We start from the raw sequence: 18278 nt of genomic DNA, 5'->3' as shown, positions 1-18278 counted from the left end.
CACCTAGCAGATTGTTCAACATGACAGCAATGGAAAGTAATGAATGCTGGAGGGGATGTGGCAAAGTAGGGACATTAATTCATTGCTGGTGGAGTTGTGAATTGATCCAACCATTCTGGAGGGCAATTTGGAACTATGCCCAAAGGGTGATAAAAGACTTTCTGCCCTTTGATCCAGCCATAGCACTGCTGGTTTTGTACCCCAAAGAGATAATAAGGAAAAAGACTTGTGCAAGAATATTCATAGCTGTGCTCTTTGTGGTGGCCAAAAATTGGAAAATGAGGGGATGCCCTTCAATTGGAGAATGGCTGAACAAATTGTGGTATATGTTGGTGATGGAATATTATTGTGCTAAAAGGAATAATGAACTGGAGGAATTCCATGGAGACTGGAACAACCTCCAGGAAGTGATGCAGAGTGAGAGGAGCAGAACCAGGAGAACATTGTACACAGAGACTGATACACTGTGGTACAAGAGAATGTAATGGACTTCTCCAGTAATGGCTTTACAATGTCCCTGAACAACCTGCAGCAATCTACGAGAAAAAAAAAAAAACTATCCTCAAGCAGAGGACAAACAGAGGGAGTAAAAACACTGAGGAAAAGCAACTGCTTGACTACAGAGGTTGAGGGGACATGATTGAGGAGAGACACTAAATGAGCGCCCTAATGCAAATACCAACAACAAGGAAATGGATTCAGAGCAAAGACACATGTGATACCCAGATGAATCTCGCGTCAGCTAGGGAAGGGGTGGGGGGATTGGGAGGGGAAGAAAAGAAAATGATCTGTTTCCAATGAACAATGTATGAAAATGACCAAATAAAATAATGTTTAAAAAAAAAGTTGTTTGTCCCTACAACATTGGTCCCCATCACTACGCTCTCCATCAGTCCATACAGGTCTTCCCAGATTCCTCTGAAAGGGTCCATTTTGTCATTTCTTCCAGCACACTGATAATCATATACCACATTTTGCTTAGATGTTCCCCAATAAGTTGGCATCCCATTTCTTTACAGTTTGGAGCTACACTGAAATGTCCTGCTATGAATATTTTTGTACCTATCAGTCCCTTTTTATCAAGCTCCCATTGGGTAGCCCTTTGTCTTTCTCTGGCTCCATCCCCTGCCTGAAATGGCCAGCCTAATCCCAGAAGGTCAGGGAAGGAGGAAGAGGGTCCAGGTGTTGGATATCCATCTGCTCTAGGATCACAAGATGGTGGACATGGAGCTGGAGGAGATCTTAGAAGCCGTCTAGTCTCAACTCCTTACTTTACAGAAGAAGAAATTGAGACACAATCAGGTTAAGTGAATTCCTTGAATGCACAAGTAACAGGTTATCCAGCAAGCCCAGGTCATTTGATCACAAATCCCCTATTTCCCTCTTTGCCCCAGAATCCTTTGATCCAAGTCTTAAAGCCCTTCACAAAATGACTCCAGCCTATCACATTTCCCAAATGTATTTCCCATTTTTCTCCTAGCTCTCACCCATATTTTAGCTAAATTGGTCAAAAGAGGTATTAGTTAGAAAAAACAATTGAGCATTGGGTCTGAAATTGGGAAAACCTGAGATCAAATTCAACATCAGACAATTATTAGCTATGTGATCCTGTTTAAATGACTGAATCTCTGTTTGCCTCAGTTTCCTCATCTGTAACATGGGGATAATAGTAGGATGTACCTCCCAAGGTTGTTGTAAGGATCAAATGAGATAATATTTTTCAAGTGACTTAATCTTGGCACATAATAGGAATTATAAAAATACTAGCTATTGTTATTATTAATACAATTTTCTGTTTTTTAGCCAAAGTCCGCTCTAAGCCCAAGTCAGGTGCCACCTTTTCTTATACAAGACCCTTCCTAATCTCCCTGGTTGTTATGACTCTCCTTCCTCCAAATTGCTTTATATGTATTTCATATTTATTTCCTTAGTAGCGTATAACCAGCTTTCATTCTTGTCTTTCTATTTCAAGTACTTGACACAGCAAGTGGCACATATTAGTTGCTTCATAGATGTTGGAATTGAATTTATTAAAGTGATTTAAAGCAGAGTATTCAAGTGTTGAGGCAACAAGGTGGCACAGAGGAAAGAGTGCCAAGTCCAGTGCCAAAAAGACTGACCTTCCTGAGTTCAAATCCAGCCTTAGATACTTACTAGCTGTGTGACCCTGGGCAAGTCCCCTTCCCCTGTTTGCCTCAGATTCCTCATCTGGAAAATGAGCTAAAAAAGGAAATGGCAAACTATTCCAGCATCTTTGCAAAGAAAACCCCAAAATTGGGCTCACAAAGAGTCTGACATAACTAAACAACAAAATCCAAGTGCTGACCCTTCCCTGTATATTTGAGAGTGGTGACCAGAAGTACCCCCATCCCCAGCTGGACCCTTCTCTTGGACAGCTGTACTCTTTCAAGTTCCATGGCTGGGAAGAACTAACTACAAGTAATTAAGTAACTATCAGACTAGTATCAGATTCTTTGAGGGGGATTGGGGAGAGTGGGACACATTGTCTGGGGGCTTCGGGTAGGTTTTCCTCAGTTTAATTTTTGTAATTATAAGCTTAGTACCCATCAACAAAAACAAACATTTAAATAAAACAATTTTTAAAGAGATCATACTCAAAGCCATAAACTCCAAACTCTTTAACCATTTGATTTACAAAGCATATATTCACTTTAGTGAAATAAAAACATCTTGTTTCCATCTGGGGTTCCTTCAGATCTGTTTTTCTTCTTTGTAAAATTAGGCTATCTTTTTAAAAAACCCATTTCATTTCACTTGATTGTTGACTTTTTCTCAAATTCCTTTTCTTTGACTTTATTTTTATTGTTGTTTCATTCACTTTGTAGCATATAGAATTTTTGTATTTTCAGAGCCCAACTTTCCTTTTGAAACCTCAGGAACCTTTTGTAGGCTCTAAAAATAAAAAGAAAGCAGTGTTGTTTTATTTTTATATTTCAATCTTCAGATTGAATTCAGATAAATTTAAATTTTTTAAAGCCATCCTATGAATAAAATGACAGAATAATATGCCTGCTTGTGATTTTTTTTTTCTCAAAGAAAGAAAGACACAGAATTGGGAAGAAGATGTGGAGGAAGGTGGGTGGATGGGAAGATGGAGAAGGAGGAAAATCAGGGAAGAGAAACAAATTATTTCAAGGGGAAAAATTGAAAGTTATGAAGCAGAAAGAATGAAAGAGGGAAGGAGAGATGAGGAAGAGGGAAGGGTGTCTCCAACCATAGCTCAATTTTCCTAATTCTTTCTTACCCTCCCTATTAACACTTGGGGGCCTGAGCTCCTTTATCAAGCTTCACACCATCAGGGCCACAGAAGAAGTTATCACCACCTCTCCAATACCAGCTCTGTTGTTGAGCAGATAAGCTGAGGGACAACTTCAGGGGACTCCTTTGGAGTCAACTCTAAGGAAAATGGGACTCTGAGGGGGTCACAGTGGGCCCCTGTCTCCAGCTCTTCCTTTGATCTGTTTGATCCTTTGGAGGTCTTTTTCATAAGAAAATATTCTGAAAGTGATTTTGAAAAGGTCCTCTACTTTGCAGAGAATTTTAAATTCTACCATCTTGTCCCTAAGAGGGAGGGAAGATGACTACCCATTCAACCAATAAGGGAACTGAGGGCTGGAGAGGTTAAGTGACTTACCAAGTTTTTATCACCATTTCAGACCCAGGCTGAAAGCCTGGGATATAAATCAAGAAGAGGAGGAGCTAAAAAAGAGGAGGGTGGAGAAGAAAAAGAGGAAAAGAAAAAGATATCAACTGTAACACACTCCTTTTAACTGAAGATGAAACGGCCCAGCTATTTTAGCTATCTGGTCATACCTAGGAATGGTTGCTTTTTCAACGTTAGCTTCCTCAGGATCAACCACTAGGATAGGGAACATGCCAAGAGTCAGACTCCCTCCCTTTGTCCAAGAAGAATTTATCCTGTACCTCCTCTGGGGGAAGGGAAAAGGAGAAGTATCTAGCAGATAAACTCTGGGCCTTGCCTCTTACAGTCCAAATCTCTAGGTCAGCAGGTGGAGCCAAGATGGCGGCAGGCTTGGACAATCATCCCAAACAAAATCTCTTGGTCAACTGGATTACAGGGTTGTTTTTTTTTTTTATCAATGTGTGCTATCCAATTTATCATGAATCTCATCATCCCCAAATCTTTCCATCTTTGTGCCAAAGGGCAGGGGAAAGGAAATAAGCATTGACTAAGTACCTAGAATGTGGCAGACACTTTCACAAATATTATTTTCATTTGATCCTCACCACAATTCTAAGAGGTAAGTGCTATATTTTCTTCACTTTGCAGTTGAGAAAATTGCGACAGACAGAGGTTAAATGGTGTAATCAAGGTCACACAGATTGTAAGTGTCTAAAGCTGGACTTGAACTCATGTCTTTCTTACTCCTTTGACACCAGCCTGCCTCTAGTGAGGGAGCCTGAAGAAGACAAAACCCTTACACAGAATATAATCTCAGTCAACATTCAAATCTCCTTCTTTCCATGTTTCCCACTCTGGTTCAGTCCCTCATTATTTCATTCCCCCAATGTCCTTCACCTCCACTCCATCCTGCATTCTGTTGCTTAATTCTTCTAAAGTACAATTCTTATCAGGTCATTCCACCCTGGAACTTTTGATGGCTTCTCATTCTCTAATAAAGTCTAAATGTCTTGACCTTTTATTAGGGACTCGCTATGATTTCTAGCCTTATTTTCCAACCTTGAGCCCCAAGAGTAGTGCCTTGACTACTCAGAGGAATAAGCAAATTAGTATCCTGGGAATATCGATGACTCCAAAGAAATCAAAGAGGAAAAGGAGTTAGCTGTACAAAAATACTTTTAGCAGCTCTTTTGGGGAGGCAAAGATGGGAAATGAAGGGGCAACTGTCATCTGGGAAATAGCTGAATAAATTATGGTATGTGAATATAAAGGGAATATTAGTGTGTGTGAAAAAACAATAAAAAGGAATGCAATCAGGGAAGCCTGGTGCAGAAACAAGTGAGCAGAGCCAGAAGAACAATTTATAATAATAGAAAAACCATTTGAATGGCTTCATGCTGTTCCATGCCATGCGATTCCATAAAACTGATGATGATAAATTCCCTGATAGAAAGGTGTGGTCTTAGACAGCAGAATGAAACATACATTTTTGGACGAAGCCAACTTGAGAATTTGTTTGGCTTTCTTGTCAGTCCATAAAGACTTTTTTTAAAGTAAGTCACTGTGCTAAGCTCTGGAGCTACAAATAAAAGTAAAAGATAGTCCCTGCCCTCAAGGGGCTCACAATCTTCAATGGGAAAAACACACAAAAGCTACAGATAAGATAAATTAGGGAGAAGGTGAGATTTTAGCAAAGACTTCAAGGAAGCCAGAAAAGAGAGCTCCATATATTTGTTTACACAGGTTATGCTTTTTTTTCCCCTCTCTCTCCTTTTCTATTGGGAAGGATAAGAGGAAGAGAAAAGAAATATTTAATAATTAAAAAGTAAAATTAAAATTAAATTTAAAAAAAGAAAGAATACTGAATTTGGAATCAGGAGGATTTTTTTGCCATTTGATAGCTGGGTGGTCTTAAGCAAGTTACTGTTAGAATCATGGAATATTAAAAAGGTCATAAACTTTAGAAATTTTGAGTTCACCTGTCTGGATCTCAGTTTCCTCATCTAGAAAAATGAAAGAATTAGGCTAGACAACCTCTAAGGTCCCTTCAAGCTCCACCATTCTGTAAGTGTATCAAAGTTCATTGGCTGAAAATAAAAACCAGGCACTTTATGATAAGGGTGGGGCAGACTCCAGATAATAAATGTTAAAAAGGACTTTGTGATAAATACATTTTACTTTAAAATACATGACAAACTCAGGACTTCTCTGGTTTCTATTTGAGGCTCACAATTCATTCTTATTCCCATTGGGATCCCCTGAGTGGAATTCAGAATGCTGAGAAGTTGTTTGTATTAAAATCTGTGGTCCCATCAAGGCAGCTCAGTGGATAAAGAGCCAGGACTAGAGAGGTGACATTCTGGGTCCAAATCTGACCTAGACAATTTCTAGCTGTGTGATCCTGGGGAAGTCACCCACCCACCCACTGGCCCCCATTGCCTAGTCCTTACCACTCAGGAGACACAGGATGTTCTGGTTTCAAATCTAGTGACCCTGGGCAAGTCACCTCACCTGAGTTGTCTAGCCTATACCATTCTTCTGCTTTGGAACCAATATATGATATTGATTCTAAGACAGAAAGTAAGTTTTAAACAATAAATAAAATAAAATAAAGGGTTAAGATGACATGTCCTTAAGGTTCATCTAATTCAAAATAATAACAACTAGTATTTCCATAGTTCTTGCCTTTTCTTTTTCCAGCTTATTTGATAGATGAGGAAACTGAAGCAAACAGGATTAAGTGACTAGACCAAGGTCACATAGCTAGGAAGTGTCAGAGGTCACTTTTTAATTTAAGAATGAATGAATGAATGAATGAATGGGAAATGGTAGTTTCAATCCCTGGCCTGGAGGCAGAGAGCTAATTGTCCTTGGGGTAAGTCTGACCTGGGCCAGAGTTCCACAGAATTACAGCCTCTGCTTCAGGGCTTTAGGATTTACAGATCAAAGGGACTTTTGAGATCAGCGATGCCTTTACTGGTGTAGAAATGAAGTGAAGTCATTTGCCCAAGATCATTCAGTCAGTACATGCCAGAGGGGCAATGCCCATCTACTACAAGTCCCTCAAATTATAGATAAAGAGATATGTAAGAGCCTTAAAGCTGAGGATAATTCAAAAATGAATGAAATTCTCACCTGAAATGTACTCCCTGAGTGGCCTTGGGCAAGTCACCACAATCATCTTTATCTATAATTTGAGGGATTTGAAAGACATGGTTTCCAGGATCCTTTCTGCCTCCAGCACTAAGATGCTATTGCTCCTGAAGCTCTCGAAATTCCAGGGTGTGTATGAAGTTGGGTGTGGAAAAAAATGCATCTTTATTTCAATAGAAATGGGTGTGGTTTTATTTTTAAATAAAAGTCATTGTATTATGTTTTGTTCATTTGAAAACATTACTCTGAGTAGCAATTTGTAGGTTTCCCCAGATTGTCATAAGGATCCATAACCCAAAAGAAGTCAAGAATATTTACTCCAATCTCTGCCTACAAAGAGATGATGATGGTCTTTCCTTGGACTGGTTAAGGGATGATTCCTCTGTAAATAACGGATATAATTGGGGTAGCTGGGCAGTCCAATGGATAGAGAGCCAGGACTAGAGATAGGAGGTCCTGGGTTCAAATTTGACCTCAGATTCTCCCTGGGAAAGTCACTTAATCCCAATTGCCAAGCCCTTATGACTCTTCTGCCTTGGAGCCAATACTTAGTATTAATTCTAAGACAGAAGATAAGAGTTTTAAAAATAAATTAGCAATATAATCAAACAACTCAATTAATTGACAAGGCTTTATTAAGTTCAGGTAAGTGCTATGTATTAGCAAGGCTCTAGGAATACAAAGAAAAAATGAATCTGTCCCTGCCCTTAAGGAAACTGGGGCAGCTGGGTGGCTCAATAGATGGAGCCAGGCTTGGCTAGGGAGGGTCTTGGATTCAAATGTGACCATAGATACTTCCTAACTATGTGATCCTGGGCAAGTCACTTAACCCCAATTGACTAATTTTTACTGCTCTTCTGCCTTAGAATTGATACTTAGTATGGATTCTAAGATAAAAGGTAAGGGTTTTTAAAAATAAACATTTTAAAATAATTTTAAAATAGTGTTTTTTAAATAAAATTTAAAGATAGTTTTAAAACTATTTAAAATTTTTAAGTTTTTAAATAGTATTTAAAAAATACTTATTTTCAAATAGTAAATTTAAAATAGTTTAAAATAGGCCAAAGTACTATCAGAATCTGATTTAACTAAAAGTGCTACCAAAGATTACTTCTGGTTGGGTAATGGGAAAGCTAGGTCCAGTGGATAAAGTATCTGACCTGGAGTCAGGAAGTCATCTTCCTGAATTCAAATCCAGCCTCTGATACTTCCTAGCTATATGACTCCAGACAAATCACTTCACCCTTGTTTGCCTCGGTTTCCTCATCTGTAAAATGAGCTAGAGAAGTAAATGGCTGACCAATCCAGCATCTCTGCCAAGAAAACTCCAAATATGGTCAGAAAGAGCCAGACAGGCAACAACAATGAACAAGGAAGGCTTCAAGGAAGAGGCAGCCTTTTGGGGGCTCACAAGAGATGATCACAAACCATTACTCAATGAGAAGGTATATGTTGGAAGAAACCTCTTTCCTGACTATCTAGCATAGAAGCCACTCAGATACAGACGGGGAACCTCAATTCAGAGACATTAAATGCTATGACCAGTTTCACAAAGATAAGTATAGAAAATTTGAATACAGATCCTCCGATATCTGGTTTATTGCCTGGAAAGATGGGTTAAATATAGATATTAAATGTATAACCCAGTGGGATTGTGTGTTGCCTGGGGGGGGGGGGGGGAGAGAGGGGAAGGAGACAATGTGAATCATATAACTTTGGACAATTTGTGTAAATGTATTATTTATAAATAACACAAATAAAGATAAATTATTATGTTATAAAATAGTACAAAATAATTCATTTTAAAATATTTTAAAATAAGAAATTAGTAAAAATAAAGATAATTTTTTTAACACCAAAGGCTATGTAAATATGTAGATATAGGCATATATTTATTTATGTATGTGTGTAAATATATACCCATAGTGTGCTTCCTGGAGGCAGAGCTAGCAGCCCCCAGTCCTGTGGTCCCCAGTTTTATCCCATCACTCCCTCCCTCCCCCAGCACCCCTAGCTGGGGGCACACAGCAGGGTAAAAGCCTTGCCAGCTTGGCTCCTGGCAGGCATACACATGAGGCATTTTTCCTGGTCTGGTTAAAGATTCTAGAACAGCCCAGACAGTAACCACCTCCCCCCCCCCCACTCCATTCCCAGTTCCAAATCACCACAGTCGGCCAGAAAATGAGTTAATCATTAAGGAAGGGATTAAATATTAACCCATTGGTAGGAGGGCATGGAGTAATGTCTCTGTCTGCACCTGAGACTGAGCTAAAAATACCTTCTCCTGCCTGCAGGGGCCAGTTCTGGAGAAATCCTATGGGCTCTGCTTGCTGACTTGGGTGCCAGGATGTTCCCCCACCTCCTCTCTGGAGTTCTGTCTGTCTGTCTGTCTGTCTATCTGTATCACACCCTTTCCACCCTGACCACCCCATTTTCTCTGTCCCTCTGTCCTCCGCATCATGGAGTCTCAGTAACTACAGAGAATCTATGACACCCTCCCTGCCATTCTCCTTGCCCAGGACAAAGGTCTGGGCCAGGAGGGGAGGAGCTGGAGCAGGCCACAGGCGTCTGCTCCATTGGTCAAGGCTGTGCCATAGAGCTACTGGGTGAGCCCACCCCTAAGCTCTCAGTCAACGACAGAAAACCGAGCTCCTACTGCAGGTGACTATATCCACTGAGCTCCACTGAGGGCTGAGGCAGAGTTCCAGGCTCGGTACTAGTGGAAAGAGGTTGATTTGGACTTAGAGGATCTGGATTTGACCCTCTTCTCTGCTACTTAATACCTGAGTCACCTTGGGCAATGGAAATTCCTGTGTCCTCATCAAGAAGAAATATTTTCATTTTCATGTTTTCATCAAGGTAGAACAGTAGTGGACCTGGTTCAAATCTGACCTCAGACACCAGCTGTGGGGCATTGGACAAATCACTTCATTCTGTTTGCCTCAATTTCCTCAGCTGTAAAGTGGGATTATAATAGTACCTACTTTGTGGGGCTCAAAAGAGAAAATATTTAGCACAGTGTCTGGCACATAGTAAGTGCTATGTAAATGCTATCTGTTATTGTTGTTACTATTTTTATAGTCAAATGATCCTTGATTTTTAGAGCTAGAAGGACCTCAGAGCTTGTCAAGAACAAGCCCTCATTTTACAAACGGGGAAACTAAGTCCATAGAAGTTGAATCACTAATGTACGTGGTATGAAGGCTTACCAAATGCTTATTATCTCATTTGATGGACAACCCTTTGAAGTAGGTGCTATTTTATTATATTAATAGTTAATTAATATATAATATCAATGTTGTAATTAATATAATAAATGAATATATTAATATGCTATTATTATAGCCATTTTACAGCTGATGAGAATGGGACAGATGGAGATTTAGTGATTTACCAGCAAATAAGGATCTGATGCAGAATTTGAACTCATCTTCTTGACTCCAAGTCCACCACTTTATCAACCATGACAGAAGTCCACAGCTAGTAAAGGTCTAAGACAAATGGAACCCAGGTCTTCCTAAGTCCAAATCCAATGACCCATCTTGCTACAAACATACCAACTCCAAACACATCTCTCACGTGTGTTCCCCTCAGTACAACTGGCCACAAGAAACAATAAACTTGAAGGTCAGCCTTCTGGTCCTTATAATTACTTGGTGCTGACCCCAGCCTGTGTCTATGGAGATGGGTCCTTGAACAAGATTGGTCAGGTCCATATCATTCAAAATAATTCACAAATGAAATCATCCTTCCCTCAGCCTAGTCTAAATAATAGTAGGTTGCCTCCTGGAAGCATTTCTTCTTCTTTTTATTTTATTTTTGTTTGTTTTCTTATTCACTCTTTTTCATTTTATTGGGTTATTTAATCTGTTCACATTTAAGTTGAGCTGGTTTCTATTTTCTTCTTTTATTTTTAATATTGTTTCTTTTTTATTTATATATTTTTAAATATTTTTCCATGTTTACATAATTCATTTTCTTTCCTCCCCTTTCCCAGAGCTGATAAGCAATTCTTTTTATTTTAAGCCCTTATCTTCTGTCTTAGAATCAATACCATGTATTGATTACCAAGTAATCAATACCAAGACCAAACAGTGGTAAAGACTGGGCAATGGGGATTAAGGGACTTGCCCAGGGTCACCCAGCTGGGCCGGATTTGAAGCTGGGACCACCCATCTCTAGACCTGACTCCCAATCCCCTGAGCCACCTAGCTGTCCCTCTGGAAGCATTTCTAGACCCTGGTGTGATGCCCCACCAACCCAGCAATGCCTGTTCTCTTCCATCTCCTCCGAGGCTCTGACTCAAGGTTGATGTCTATGCTCAGCAGCTACAGGAAGTTAGTCAGGTCTGTTCCTATGGTTCCATCTGTGACATTTAGAGTTCATTATTAGGTTTGGGTTGGCAACACTGGCTCAATAGCTCAAAAGAGGCTGGTTATCTCCTCCCAGGCATAAAGCCTCTACTTCAGGGAGCTGTTACCAGTGGAATGTGCAGCCTATTTGTGGTTGCAAAGGTCCTAGGTTAGACTCTTCCTTATTAGCCAGGAGTAAAGAAACAAACAAACAAAAAGATGCGAAGCATGTAGGGCAGAGGAAGGGAACCTGTGATTTTTTTATTGGTTAAAGGGAACTCCCAGACAAGAAAACTCCCTCTCCCAAAGCAGGTCCCTACCTTTCCTTTTCTGCAATTTCTAGTCTGAGAGGAGCACCTGGAGCAGGCACTAAGAGACACAGCCAGCACATCCCTGAAGAGGGAAATGAGCTCAGGGCTTCCTGTTCAGTGCTTTATCCTTTAGACCAGCAGCCTGCATGAGGCCTGGAGGGCACACACGCTCCGACAGAACAGGTTTATATAGACAAAGTATATCCATTATTTCAAGAAAAATATAATTCTATAGAAAAACACAATTTCTCAAACAACAATAAAATCGTTATAAAAATATTGATAAAATTCAAGTTTTACTTAAAGCAACACAAAATACATGTTAGAAAGCATACACATATGAACAATTAATTTTGGACTTGTTCTTCTTTTACTAAACTCAACATTTATCAAGTTAAGTCAACAAGCCAACAAGCATTTATTAAGCTCCTACTAGGTACCACATGCTGTTTTTAGTGATGAATCAATCTTTGTTCAGTTGTTTCAGTCGTTTCTGACTCTTCCTTGATCCCATTCAGAGTTTTCTTAGCAAAGATATTGAGGTGGTTTTGCATTTTCTTTCCAGCTCATTTTACAGATGAGGAAACTGAGGCAGATTTAAGTGACTTGCCCAGGGTCACACAGCTAGTCTAAGGCCACATTTCAACTAGGAAGATGAGTCTTCTTGTCTACCTAATTCGCCACCTACATGCTACAAGTCAATTTTCCTAACTAAATTTTGGCTTTTTATTTGAATCTGAAGAATTTTTTTCTTTTCTTTTCTCTACCAATCATTCACAATACTAGGCCACTTTCTTCTTACTCTGAACATTCCCTGTTCTCCTCCTGCTGACTATAAAATATAAAAGGATCTTTATTTCTTTCCATCAGACGTCGTCATCCTTGACCTGCTAAATTCTAGGATCTCAACTGCTGGGTTAGTAGCAGAAACGAAGTCAAATGAGGGCACATAAGTGGAATGAAATGTTCTTGCCATGATGTCTTTTTTCCTTTTCTCTACCTTCTGTCTTAGAACGTATATTAAGTATAGGGTCCAGGGCAGAAGAGGAGTAAAGACCAGGCACCCCGGGTTAAGTGAAGTGCCCAGGTCACCCAGCGAGGGAGCGTCCGATGTCTTCTTAATGATGAGTTCTTCTGGAAGCAGTCAACTCGCATTTATTAAACCCACAGCTTGTAACCAGCATACTGTGATAAGTGATGCTGCATTAGTGTGGGTTACTAGCCCTCTGCAATTTCACTTTATCTGTATTTTAAGGGATCATCTTTGGGAGTTTGGGGTAGTAGTAGTGGGCATGCTTTAAGTCAACCAACAGGGAACAGTTTTAAAGCATTTTTATAGTGATTCTCTCTCTCTCTCTCTCTCTCTCTCTCTCTCTCTCTCTCTCTCTCTCTCTCTCTCTCTTTCTCTCTCTCTCCCTCCCTCTCTCTCTCTCTCTTCCTCCCTCTCTCTCTTTCTCTCTCCCTCTCTCTGTGTCACTTTCTATCTCTGAATGTCTGTCTCTGTCTCTCTCTCTCTTCCTCCCTCTCTCTCTCTTCCTCCCTCTCTCTGTGTCACTTTCTATCTCTGAATGTCTGTCTCTGTCTCTCTATCCATCTCTCCTTCTCTGTGTCTCTTTCTCTGTCTTTCTCTCCCTCTCTCTATCTGTTTGTCTGTCTCTCTTCTTCTCTGTCTCTTTCTGTCTCTCTTTCTCTCTGTCTCTCTCCTCTGTCTCTGTCTCTCTCTCTCTTTCTATCTGTCTCTGCCTATCTGTCTCTCTTTCTCTCTCTGTCTCTGTCTCTCACACATGCAGCTTGTATTTGAGTATTGTTTGCATGCTTACAACTCTATCTGTTAGTCTAGCTCTCCTAAGGATGGGTGCCTAATCAGGAGTGACAGCCAAGTGCTTCACATGGGAGTCAAAAAACTAGAGATTGAAGCTAAGAATGCAACTGAGTGCCATGGCTTGCGTGGAGGAGAAGTTTGGGGCAGGGATGGGCAGGGAGAAAAATGGGATTGAAAGAGAATGAATGGAGGAGATGTCACATTCCAAGCTGAAAGCAGGACTTAGCTAGTCCCTAGTCTATCCCATGCTTTGGGCTGGGAGGAGGGGCAGGAAAGAACCAGGGGATACCTTGAAATCTTCCTGGTCTATTAGAATAGAAAGCAGAGGATCTAACAGATCCCTCTGTAGAGATGGGGTTTCCCAGGTAGGCAAATAATATATGGGATGGGGAAGGGGGAACAAGGGAAAGAAGGAGAATGCAAAGTTAAGAGCCCACCCCTAGGAAGCAGCTAGGTGGCTCTGTCAGTGGATGGCGAGCCAGGGCTAATGATTGGAAGTCCTGGGTTCAAATCTAATCTCAGGCACTTCCTAGCTGTATGACTGAGCAAGTCACTTAACCCCCACTGTTGGGCTTTTACAGGCTCTTCAGCCTTAGAACTCATCCATGGTATTGATTCTAAGATGAAAGGTAAAGTTATTGTTTTGTTTTTTAAGAGCTCACTAAATGCCAGGTACTATGCCAGAGAAAGACAAAAACAGTCCCTTCCCTCAAGGAATTCATACTCCAATGTGGAAGGGGTGTGCAAACATGCAGATCGATGCCGGATAAAGTGGGTAAACTCCAAGGGAAAGCGTGAGCATTCAGGGTGACCAGCGTTGTTTACATGTGTGTGGCGGTGGGTCTGTGCTGTATACGCCTCCATCCCTGTTCAGGTCATCTGGAGACAGATGAGTCTTTCTGCAGACAGATGCAGGAGCTCCACTTCCAGCTCGGACCTCGTCCCCTCTGGCACTCCATCCCCAACTCCTCCCTTCATGCTTCTCCACATTCTCCAGGGCTCACGTTTGGGGATGGAGAGAGGCTGTCCCTTGGTGGGATTCCAAGCACACTCCCACCCTCCCCGAAGCCCCTTCCCCTCTCCCCTATTCCAGGTGCCTCTAACCTTGCCTTGGCCTGGATCGGTTCCCAATGGCTGGGGAAAATGGGCTGGGGGTAGAGGAAGGGATGAGGGAAGTGGCCTTGAAGGCAGAGGGTTAGGGGATGACCTCAGAAACCCACAGCCCCACCTTGCCTCGGGTCAAGAGAATGACTCAGGCCGTATCTCAGGCCCACTAACCTGCTAACCTTCCCACCGGGCAGCAGACCAAAGTCCAGCTTCTCCAAGGCTCTGGGCGCCTCTCCCTCCGGGTCTCTGACCTTCTGGCTAAGTCTCTTTCCCCAACTTCTCAGCAACTTCCCACTCTGAAAGACAAACCTACATGCCTTAAGATAGAAACACAAGCCAGTCACCACTGGAGACACCCAGGCAGAGGGAAACAGACTCTCCCTTGGACTCATCCTCAGACATGCTTGGGGCTTGGAGTGTGTGAGAGAATGCCAGCAGGTGCTGAGGACCTCCACGGCTGGAGGTCTCTGAAGCCAGCCTGGACGCCTTCATATGTTTGCCTAAAGTGTATTGAAGGCATTAAATCCCCTGAGAGGACCCATGGGCGTCAGTCACCCTTTGAGATTCCATCCAGCCTCTCAGCTCATTCCTCTTGGGGGCTCATGACCCCGTCTAACCATGGACTGCGAATTAAAGGCAAGGGAGAAAGAGGAGGTAAAGACCCACCTGTGGTGGTCCACCACAATCCATCCTCCATCTTCCCAAGCATGAGGCCAAGGACTTCAAAGGAGACCAGCTCGAGACTGGTAGGTTTAAAACCAAACACTGTGTTATCTCACTCTTGTCTATTTTTAATTTTTATTATATATTATATTTCTATATAATATTGATTATATGTTGTATGTATACACTTGTTATATATTATTTCTCTATAATATTGATATTTATTAAATATTATACTTCTATATAATATTGATTATATTGAAGCGCCTGATGAATCAATCACAAGGATGAAGTAAAGACCAACAATGTAAAGCACAAGAGGGAGTTTATTAAACAAACTGCAGCTTGGGCTCGTCACTCTAAAATGGCTCAAGCCCCGACTCTGGGGCTCGAAGGTCTTTTATACGCTGGAGTGAACAGGAACTTCTGTAGTTGGGATTGTTATCAGTTCCTGGTATATTTCAGGGTGTGGTAACTTGTGTGCAGGCGATCTAGGGGGGAGGGGGACAGGGAAAGGGTATACAGGTTCAGGAGCTGGTTCTTCGTTCCCCACTTCTTCTGCTGTACGTGAGGAATCTTCCTCATGCGACCGTATCCTCATAAGGGAATTTGGTAGGAGTCACGGTTTGGTAATGCTGGTGAAGGACCATTAACTGGATGGTATTGATGTGATCCTTGACAAAGGCTACTAGGTGATTACGAATGAATGGACAAAAGGTTAAAAGGAGAAGAGGAGGATCAGGGGACCTAATAGCATAGATATGAGGGTTGTCAGCCAGGGAGAGTGGTGAAAGAGTTGCTTGATTCTTGCAACTCCTGCTCCTTTTGGCGTCTGGCGAGGCCTTCTTGGAGTCTGGACATAGAGTCCTTAACTAGCCACGTATGGTCAGTGTAAAAGCAACATTACTCCTTTAAGGCCGCACAGAGGCCTCCTTGCTGCAGAAATAGGAGGTCTAATCCTCATCTGTTTCGGAATGCTACCTCTGACAGGGAAATAAGGGACTTTTCCAAGGTGGGTGATAGAAGCCTCAGTGCTAGCGAGATCCTCGTCTACTGCTGCTGTAAGTGTCGAGAGGCTGATGGCGTAGAGTGAGAGGCAACACCCGTCCCTACCCTGGAGAGGCCAAAGATGGTGGCGAGGGTGATGGCAGTTACTGGTTCCCTTCGTGTTCTAGCAGGAGGACCTGACCGGGGTTCCCAAAATCTAAGGACATCATCCGCGGCGTGATAGAGGAGGCAGGGCACAATGGTAAGGAGGCACATCTCATGTGTGGGTTGTAAGGTGGTGAGGGTGATACAAGGAGTTAGGCCGGTAGTTGTGCATAACCACCGGGTTCCGGTGGGAGGGATAAGGAATTTACCGGTCGCCGGGGTAGAGTGTTGGGCACAAATGTGAGACTGAGGGTGGGAGATATTCCCTACGCAGTGACTAGCACCTAGAACAGACTGCATGGTCCGGCCCGATTTCCTTTCCTTCCAATCACCCTCGGGTGGCAACTTCTGCTGAGAGGCATTAAAACTTGAATTCAAGGTGATAGCATCATAGTAGGGGGGCTGGGTGCCAAGGCAGCACCAGCACAAGTTAGTGAGATTAGGTGTGGTCTGATTTAAGGAAGAATATGAAGCTTGCAAGAGGGACCACAAGGGGTGTGGTTCTCAGGGTTCGAGGATGGGGTCAAGGGGGTCAGGTGTAGCCGTGGGTAGTGGGGATGCATCTGCTGAGGACCTGGGATTTTGTGTGGGCAGGGTGGGTTTGCTGGGGTTGGCAGGGATTTGTGGGGTGTTCAAAATCGCTTTGGGGTCTATAGCGGAATGGGGGGGTGGTGGCGGTTCCTTCTTAATGATGAACAGTCCCCCTGGGTCAACTCCATCTCGATACAGCCGTATGCCCCAGGTTCTTCCAAGGAGCCAAGTGTGGTCTTCAGGTTGTTGTGGCTTAAAAATCATGTACTCACAGGGGGTCCCCCCTTGATCATCTATGTAACATTGGTGCTTGCATCCTGGGGGGCCCCAGCTCACAGTTAGCCATGGGTCACTGGTGGCTGGATTCCACCGGGAACATCCCTCGATCCTGCTTCCCCCAGTGACAAGCGTCTCGCAGCCCCAGTAGGCACAGAAATAGGAGTTGGGGTAATTACAATTGGATTTGCCTGGGTTAGAGGCGGGGCAAAAATAGAAGATCCCAACATTCCTACAGGGTGTACCAGGATCTCGTTGGGCTTGGGGTCCCCATATCAGGTCGCAGGCGTGGGCAATTAGGGAGGGGGTTCCTGATGTAGTCTGGGTGGAGAGGATGGATGAAGAATTCCAGCTGAACAGCGTCCATTTCCATGGTTGAAGGTGGTTCTGAAACCATCTTCCATGGGGTTGATACAAAAGGCCGGTCTGGGTCAGACCCAACACGATAACCAGGGTACGCAGAGGCATTATTCATCACTGTCCTTAGTGATGCACACATTAAGTGGGTCAGTCAGGTGCCGGGTTACTTTCCACCTCTTTCTGATGGACGGCAAGGGCGGAGCAGCAGGACAGATGTGAGAATGATGGATCCAAGGTCCAATTCCAGCTACCTTAAGAGAAGAGGGGGTTACAAAGAGAACAACATAGGGTCCTTTCCAGCAAGGCTAGAGGTTCCCCTTCCTATGCCTTTTGACCCAAACCCAGGCCTCAGGGTGGAAGTCGTGAGGAGTATGTGGTGGTACCTGAAAAAGCTCCTTTAATTGGAGTCATATATCTTGATGAAGGCTGCCAGTCCCTTAGCATAGACCTAAGGTCTCTCAGGATGCCAGGTGTCAGGGATGTAGGAGGATTAGGTATGATCAGGGGGAGGGAGCCAAAAAGAATCTCATTAAGGGGAAAGAGAATATGGGCCGGGCTGTTCTGGGCTCAGAACAAGGCTAAAGGAAAGAAGGTCACCCAATCTATGCCAGTCTCAAGGGCCAATTTAGATAAGTCCTCCTTGATTGTCCTATTCATTCTCTCTACCTGTCCGGAGCTCTGGGGATTATACTCACAATGTAATTTCCAATCTATTCCCAGGGCTGCCGTGACTGCCTGCGTGATTTTACCCACAAATGCTGGTCCATTATCCGAACCAGTGGACATGGGGAATCCAAATTGGGGGATGATTTCTTCCAAGAGCTTTTTGGCCACTGTCTGAGCTGTTTCAGTTTTAGTTGGGAATGCTTCAGGCCAGCCTGAAAAGG

General features: G+C 42.7%; 1 long non-coding RNA gene across 1 annotated transcript in view; it reads right to left on the bottom strand.

Moving 5' to 3' along the window:
• Nucleotides 1-15151: 15151 nt before the first annotated feature.
• LOC130458345 (uncharacterized) overlaps nt 15152-18278 on the bottom strand; it is a 28940-nt gene continuing 25813 nt past the window's right edge. The window contains exon 3 of the long non-coding RNA XR_008917536.1: nt 15152-17642. This is a non-coding gene — a long non-coding RNA (uncharacterized LOC130458345). The remainder of the gene's footprint in view (nt 17643-18278) is intronic.

Source organism: Monodelphis domestica, chromosome 1, assembly GCF_027887165.1.
Source record: "Monodelphis domestica isolate mMonDom1 chromosome 1, mMonDom1.pri, whole genome shotgun sequence".
Lineage (NCBI taxonomy): Eukaryota > Metazoa > Chordata > Mammalia > Didelphimorphia > Didelphidae > Monodelphis > Monodelphis domestica.
The sequence above is the reverse complement of the archived record's forward strand: the minus strand, read 5'-3'. Positions and strand labels throughout refer to the sequence as shown.